Below are 9,023 nucleotides of genomic sequence, written 5' to 3'. Positions count from 1 at the left end.
TGTGAGTGTATATATTATATCTAAACACAAATATGCATATATACTTACACATACACATGAATACATATATACATATATGTTAGTTTACTAGCTGCCGGAATGTAATATATGAGAATTGGGATAGCTTTTAAAAAGGGGAATTTAATAAGTTAGAAGTTTACAGTTCTAAGGATGTGAAAGTGTCCAAATTAAGGCACCAACAAGAGGTAAACTTCACCCCAAAAAAGGCTGATGGATCAGGAACACCTCTATCAGCAGGCTAGTCACATGGCTGGCATCTGCTGGTCCCCTGCTCCTAGGCTCCTTTGCTTTCAGCCTCTGTTCCTGTGGGTGTTCCTCACTTTAATTCTCCAGGGCTGGTTTTCATCTCTTGGCTTCTTGCTCTCTCCAGGTTCTGGCTTGCTTAACATCTCATGGTGACTTCTGCCAGGCTCCAAGCATCTTCAAACATCCATGTCTATGTTCTCCAAGTGTCTGCATCTGTGTCAGCTGTGCTGTGAAGTTTCTGTTGGCTCTGGGGCTTCAGTTCTTTCCATCAGCTCTGTCGTTTCTGCCTCTCTGCAAAATGTTTCCTCTTTAAAGGATCCCAGAAAACTAATCAAGACCTACCTGGAATGGGTGGAGTCACATCTCCATCTAATCAAAAGTTAATACCCACAATTGGGTGTGCCACATCTCCATGGAGATTATCTAATCGAAAGACTCCAACCTACATTACTGAATCAGGATTAAAAGAAACGGGTGCCTCCACAAGATGGAATCAGGATTAAAACATGGCTTTTCTGGGGTACATAATACTTTCAAACTAGGACAACATATATAAGACTTTCACTTGTCACTTATTAAAATATCATCCTGAAATATACATAGACACTTCTGTCACTTCTATTAGTAGTCGATTTTGGAATAAACTGTTATATGTTCTTCAATGACCATAACCCACACTTTCATAGCAATAGCACACCACACTAGATATATGACCACTCAGAATAAAGGCTATATTTCCTAGCCACTTTTTTTGGCACATGATCACAAGTTTAAGTTATATCAAATGTGAGTAGAAGCAGTGAGTATAAGCACTAGGAAGTATCTCTACAAGCAAGACATTCTTGTCTTCTCACTGTTTTGTTTTCCCATCAGCATCAATAGTGTGCTAGTTTGAAACTCATGTGTACCCCAGAAAAGCCATGTTCTTTAATCCTGATTTAATACTGTAGAGTGGAAACATTTGATTGGCTTACTCCCATAGAGACTGACCCACTTAATTTTGACATTTGATTAAATGACTTCCATGATATATGTTACACCCAGCTGTGTATATTACCTTTTGATTGGATGGGAATGGGACTCTACCCATTCAAGGTTAGTCTTTATTAGTTTACTAGAGTCATTTAAAAGGAGATATATTTTGGAGAAATCTCAGATGCATTTGTAGACACAGACATTTGGAAATGCAGAAGCCCTAGAAGATGTCAGTAGCTGAGAGCTAACAGAGGTGCAAACATTTGGAGATGCTTCCAGTGCCAACAAGAGAGCAGATGACTAGACATTTGGAGATGCAAAGCCCAGAAAATGTCGCCATTTGCCTTCCCATGAGATGTTACTGAGGAACTAAGTGAAGGCCCACAGATGCCTAGAGTGGGAACCACTAGCATGAGAAGCTGGAAGCAATGGAACTGGGAACAAGGACTAGCAGATGCTAGCCATGTTCTTTCCTATGTGACAAATGTTCACTTTTCTTGAGTTGAGGTATCTTTTTCTGAATGCCCTACTTTGGATATTTTTAAGGCCTTAGGACTAGAAACTTGTAACTTTTATAAATTAGCTTTCAAAAGCTCTTCTATTTCTGTAATATGCAAACCATAGCACCCCACTCTCAGCACCGAACTTTATTAGACAGCATTCTCTAGATAAACAGAACCAATGGGAGATATATGTAAATATGATATTTATAAAAATGTTTCCCACAATTGTGGGGACACAAGAGTCCAAAATCCAAAAGGCAGGCTGTGAGGCTGGCAACTCCAATGAAGGGTCTTGAAAACTCCATAGGAGAGGCTCAACTGGCTGAAGAAACAGTGAAAATTGTCTCTTCCCCCTTAACAGTCAATTGATTTAATGAAATCCAATTGATGAGATCTTTCATTTGTGGAAGATACGCCTTATTTGATTGTGAATATAATCAGTCACAAATGCAGTCAATGATTGATGATTTAATAAACCAGCCTTCCAATTTATCAACCAGCCACAAAATGTCTTTGCAAAAATGGTTAGGCCGGTGCTTGCCTGACCAGACAACTGGACACCATCACCTGGCCAAGTCGACACCTGAACCCAATCATCACAAATATCATTGTAGCTGTACCTGAAGAAGTCATTTTGAACAATTTCAGAATGGAGATTTTCCTCAAGAAAGAAAGAACTTAGAAACCTACAACTTGAGAACAATCCAGCAGCTCTTGACTACTGACCCAGTGTTTCACATGGAAGAGAAATAAACTTCTACTTCGGATTTTCTTTCACTCCCAACTTAAATTACACCTGGTTATACATAGTGGAAATATAAAACATTCATTTTAATAACTAAATCAATTATAGCTTTATATAATTTTATGTATTTCATGATCTATATCATATTACATATAAATATACTTTTCATTACTTCAAACAAAAAAAGACATGTTCAAAATCCCCCAATAATTTATATTCTAGCTACAAGTCATAAAAATGTGATATAAATTTAGATATAATAAGATTAATATAGGGCACTGTTAATTTTAGGGCAAGATATTTGAAATCTATATGGTTATTGTTATTATTTTTAAACTGATGTGTAATGTGACTACTGCATCAACAACATTGTTTTATGAAGTCTTTAGGGTTCCTGTTTTTTAATACTTCTAGGCCATGAAAATGCTCTGGTGTCATAACTTTCTTCATTCGGCGATAATATCCAAAAGATTAAAATAAAGATATAGATGCAAACCTTCCAAATTTTAAAATTCTCCTTGAGTTTCTGAAGAGGATTTTTAAGTACTGACTTGGGAGATGCTGTAGAAACCTTTCATCATAAACATTCAGTTTCTTTCTATTTTCTGAAGCAGGAATCTCACTGTAAAAGAATTTCAGATTTACCCCAGTGGACATGTTAGTGAATGTAGAATAAAGCCTTTTTGTACCTGCCACTGGTTGCTTTGTTATTGCCTATTAAAAAGCCTTCACTGCTATAATTCCTGTGAATGAGACACCATTTCTATGTTATTAGAAAACTTCTTTCAAGGGCAACTCAAAAGAGTTAAAATGAAGCTTTGCTGAGTTTGGCTTTCTGCAAACTTAAACCTTTTAACTGAATCATTCAGTTCAAGGAGAATAATAATAAGCCTGGCTAGAAAATTAGGAATCTATAAGTTGACAGAAGAAATGGAGTTTTACCCATGGTTATTAAATCATTGCTTATTTCTAAGGAAGCATGTATCTGCAATATGACTAATCTCACCTGTGTTTTGATTAGTGGCTGAGAACACCTATTGCCAAAATTTGTCACACTAGTTTTCCTAGGTCCCCCAACTCCAATAAAATAAATACGCTTGTCAAAATTTGCACCTTCATGTGAAGAGATAAAACTGTTTCAGTGGGCAGTTAGCTCAGGGTCAAATTTTTCAAAATGCCAAGTTTAATTCTACTCTCACCAACAGATGCCAAAATTCTGTCTTGGGTTCTAGGGAGAAATTTTTCAGTCTTTCCTTTTGTAGTCCTTTCTATCTTTCGTATTTTCCTCAAATAAACCCTTGCTTTCATACATCTCTATTGTCTGACAATAGCGTCTTTCCTTAGTTGAATCCTCTGATCTTTGTCCTTGCTGGCCAGAATTACTGTGATCTTTGTTCACTAAGGACAGCCAAATCCATGGTGCGGACTTTCCTGATTAGGCCATTAACACTCAGGTCCTGAAAATGGTACTCAAGAATGCTTGTAGGTATAGGATCTGCTTTTTAAGGAAACAGGTTTTGAACTGTTAATTCTTAATCTTTATTCTTTCTACACACTATCCATATTTTCTTAGAAAGTGATTTAGTGTATTCCTTAACATAACTAAAATATGGTCTCTAGTCTATAAACTGAAAGAATAGATTAATCTATATGAACAGAACATCTCTTACACCTGAGGAGAGGCAGAAAGTATGAAGATTATTCAAATAAAATGACTAGTGCTAATAGAACGACAAGCAGCAGCCCAGACACCACAATGGCTAATTCTTTTCAAATAAATTAAAGATATGGAGCAAATAGAACTTTCACACCATTCTGGTGTCAGTGTCAACTGGCATTAGTGCTTTGAAGAATTGTGGGGTAATAGATGCTGTGGTTGCTTGAAGTATATGCACCTCAGAAAATCATGTTCTTCAAGATAGTCCATTCCTGTGGGTGTGAATCCATTGGAAATAGGATTTCTGTATGAGGGTACCTCAGTTAAGGTGTGAATCACCTCATTCAGAATGGGTCTTCACCCTATCACTGGAGTCCTTTATAAACGGAATGAATACAGAAAGAGAAAGCCATGGAAACAAGAAGCTGCTTGCAATGAAACCTGGAATAGGAGGGAGAGACCAGCACACACTACCATGCACCTTGCCAAGTGGCAGAGGAACCAAGGATTGCATGCAGCAGGTCTTTGGGATGAAAGCATCACTTTGATGATGACTTGATTTGAACATATCTCAGCTTCAAAGCTGTAAGCTAATGAATTCCCATTGCTTAAGCCCATCCATTTCATGGTATTTGCATGTGCAGCCCAGGAGTAAAATAGATACCAAAACAGAATATATGCATAGTCTATGTCACAGATATTCTACTCCAAGGTATATATCCAATTGGTATATATATATATAAATTTCCACCAAAATGTATATTCAAGAATTTTCATAGCAGTGATATTGATAATGTCCAAAAACTACAAAACAATTTAAATATCTGACAATAGCATAATTCCAACTGGTTCACAATATATTTGTACAATAAAATAATATACAAAATGAAAATGAGCGTACTAAAACTACAATGATGAATATCACACATGTAATATTGAGAGAAAGAACCCAGGTATAAAAGATTGAATTTATGTCAAGTTACCAAAAAAGAGGCAGAACTAAATAAACATTTTAAATCAAGATAATGTTTCTCTCTGAGGAAGAGCAGGAGGAGATGGTGGAAAAAACAAAGGAGGAATTTACCAGTCAAGATTCAGTAACTCTTGATTTCTAGCTATGGAAAATGATTCAGGGTGTTTTTATTTTATGTTAATTCATCAACTCGTACACTTAACTCATTTTTGAATTTTTCTGCATGATGTCTTACTTCCAAAAAGTTTATAAATAAAAGTAGATTAGAGTTGAGTGATTTACCCTTCTTTAAATAAACTCTAATGTATAAATTCTTTGCCAAATATCTTCAGATATAATTATCATTAACCACTGAATAAGGCATAGGTTTATTCTAAAAACACTTTCCTGATAAATTGTAATACTTGGAGCGCTGTCATATTTTCTAAAAAGAGAACTTGCGCTATTTACATCAGCATTATATAGAATAATGATGAAATCTATAGAAAAGATCTTTCTTGAATTGTAGAATTAATTTCATAGCCTTTATGAAGGGATCCAACTCTCCATTCATGCTTGCAGAACTATCAGCAGTCAATATGTTATTCTTGAAGTGACGTTGGTGTCCTTCTTACTCTACAATCCATTCTATGGACATATTTATAGTGAACTTGCCATGATCAAACCACTGCGCTCATTATCAGAAGGTATATACGTAGCAAAGCACTGTGTTGCCTACACTAAAGGTTTGTAGAGAACACTAGAAGGAAATGATAACTATTTAATGCATGCAGTATGTAAATAGTTTCCCTTCTATTTCTAAGTAGGTTTATAACACTGATGAAAGGGAGGATACACTTATACTGTGAGAATAAAAGATAATACTACAAACAGGGTACACATTCAGTCCTGATAATTTGAATTTCTCTTAATTAATTCCCACTGGATTTAATAAATAATTTGTATGCTTATATATTTTTTAAAGAAATTACCCAATTTCTTTGACTAATAGGCGAGCTTATGCATCTATATAGGTGTGGTCTTCTTCACGGTCTTTTTCCTGAGAGTTTTCACAGATTTTCAAGGCACTTAATTCTTTATACACAGCAAAGCCTCATAGGAACATCTGCATAATTAAAATGCATTTTCTATAGAAATAGGGTGAACTCAAAAATGAAAATTGAATCAAAGAATAAAAATTCTTTTTTAATGTCCAGTGATGTGTTACAGAATTAGATTCATAGACAAAATTGTATTAATTAGGGAGACTTTAATGAGAATGATAACACTTATAAGACTAGAATGTTTTAATTTTATCACAAAATTTATATATTAAAGGGTTTGAAAGTGTAAAACTTCACTAGATGCTGTTAAAAATAATAACTTGATGCTGCTAATCTATTCATGCATTGTTTGCCATATTTGAAATCAATTAAAAATATTAATTCAGGGCGGGCCGCGGTGGCTCAGCGGGCAAGAGTGCTTGCCTGCCATGCCGGAGGACCCCGGTTCGATTCCCGGTCCCAGCCCATGTAAAAAAAACAAACAAACAAACAAAATAATAATAAAATAAAGTATTAAAAAAAATAATAATCTATAAAAATATTAATTCATTCATATTTTTAAAGATAAAGTGCTAGTGTTTCCTGATGGACTGGAAATCAGGAAATCTGCCTTATTTAACTGCATAACCTTGGACAAGTTAGTCTCTGAATTTAACTCCTCATCTTGAAAAGGAAAATGTTAGACTGGAGAAGCTGTAAAATATGCTCCAGGTTTGAAGTTCTGTGACTCTAACCATAAAGTATTTATCAGTTCAGATTAAGCAGTCGAGGAAGAATGATTACTTTGAATTACAACATAGGTTAGATTTGTGTGTTTGCACCCATTTTGTTTCATGAACTCATAGAGAAGTGACTTTTAGATTATCTTTAAAATTTTTAAAAAGTGGAGATCAATTTTTTTGCCAATCTTATTATCTATTCAAATATCAGGAACTTGAAAAACAGTATTTGTTATCTTTTATAATACAAAAATGCATACATAAAAGGTTGTAAAAGAAAAATGGAATTATAAAACATTTATTTCAAGAGTTTTATGATGTCTTCATTTATTTAAAAATAAATTGAGTTTCTTATTTGTTAAATATTTGGTAGACAGTGCCATTTTCAGAGCATTGAATACAATACAAATGCAGGCATTTGAAATCAATTTAATTACATATCAGCGTACGGGGCCAAGTATAATATTGGTTCATTAAGTATTAGCTAACGTTTCAAGTGCCATGCATATTTTACTGTCGTTCAAAGTAGGTCAAGTAGCATGTTAAATTCCAGTAGACTTTCATTTAAGATGTCTTTCTTATTTGTCTCAAGAGCCTGTAGAGACCAGAATGTAATACAAATGAGATTTTGGCAGTAGAAATCCAAATGGCACAATTTGGAGCCCTTTTTGTTAGAGATAAGCATAGTGCTTTTGATCAGTTATTAACTGAAAGAAAGTACATTAAACAGTACTTTTTATCTTGGCTTTCTTCACAAAGAGGGAGAGATGAATAATATGGATCAAGATGGAATGGCACGAAAAGGAGCATTTTCAAAGAAAGGGATAACTGTTAGGAAACAACTGATAGAAAGAAAAAAAGAAAATGAAAAATAAGATTCTGCATTTCTTCTGTGTTGCAGAAGTCATGCTTTCCTTCTTTTTCTCTCATTAGCTATTGTTTTAACTTTATTAATACCCCAAATCCTTTGTCTTCTCAGTTGTTCACTCTGACATAAATGATTTCGCATCCTTAGTTCAATATTCTACTCTGCTGAGGTTATTGCCCTAGTATCTTTATTTGATTTTTTTGGGGGGTGGGGGGGATGCATCGTCCAGGAATCAAACCCAGGTCTCCCGCATGGAAGGCAGGCATTCTAACCACTGAACTACCCATGCACCGTGCCCTGGTATTTTTTAAGTCGGCTGTTTTGAGCTGATAATGGTATACTCTGACCTTTGTGCTTTGCCAGCACATGTACAGAGGTCATATCATTTGGGGTCTAAGATAAAGGAAGCCACAAACTCTATAGTATGATGAATACTGTTTGAACACTGACACTACATAAATAGAAGGTCAGAGGTGAGTCTTTAAAGGTTATGGGAAGTCAGAGATCTGTTCTGAAGCAACCATGCGAGCTGGAACTGGCCAGAGTGTTAGAGCTTCAAGAGCATTAATCCTGTGTCAAGCAGTACATATCCATCAGAGATGAAAGGACAGGGTATTGCTGTCTCAGGAGGGAAGCAGTGTCATTCCATTTGACTGGCTCAAGGAAAATTTGTGTTTCTATTTGAAAAAAAAAAGCTCTTTAGGAACTTCTTAATTTTCCCCTTTCTCTGCACACTTGCATTTTAATAAATGAAGAATTATTTATTCAAATTTCTATTCAGTTCCAAAGAGGAAGTTGTATAAATCTGGTAGTGATTTTATATTGAAGCAGTTTCCTCAAAAAACCAAGAATGAAAGATGAGTACCCTTTCAAATATGTACCCAAAAGGGTAAAGTAAGTATATTTTGTAGAAATACTCTTAATAAACCATGCTTATAAATATTCAGACTTTTAAAAATTGTAAATAGATGATGGAAATCTGCTGGGCATTTATAATGAAGATGATATTCTCATATGAAGATATGAGGAAAAATCTATACTCCAACAATTGTAATATAGTTAAATTGGATTTTTTCTTTTTCTTTTTTTTTTGCAATGGCAGGCACCGGGAATTGAACCCAGGTCCCCAGCATGGCAGGTGAGAACTCTGCCACTGAGTTCACACCACCCTTAAGTTGGATTTTTAATGAGTCCAGGTGGATGTCAGCTGTGACACAAAGGAAAATACAGCTATAATACATGAGGGAAGATAGTTTGTTACTTACAAAGAGAG

The sequence above is a fragment of the Tamandua tetradactyla genome, chromosome 19 (assembly GCF_023851605.1).
Source record: "Tamandua tetradactyla isolate mTamTet1 chromosome 19, mTamTet1.pri, whole genome shotgun sequence".
NCBI classification, from domain to species: Eukaryota; Metazoa; Chordata; class Mammalia; order Pilosa; family Myrmecophagidae; genus Tamandua; species Tamandua tetradactyla.
The sequence above is the reverse complement of the archived record's forward strand: the minus strand, read 5'-3'. Positions refer to the sequence as shown.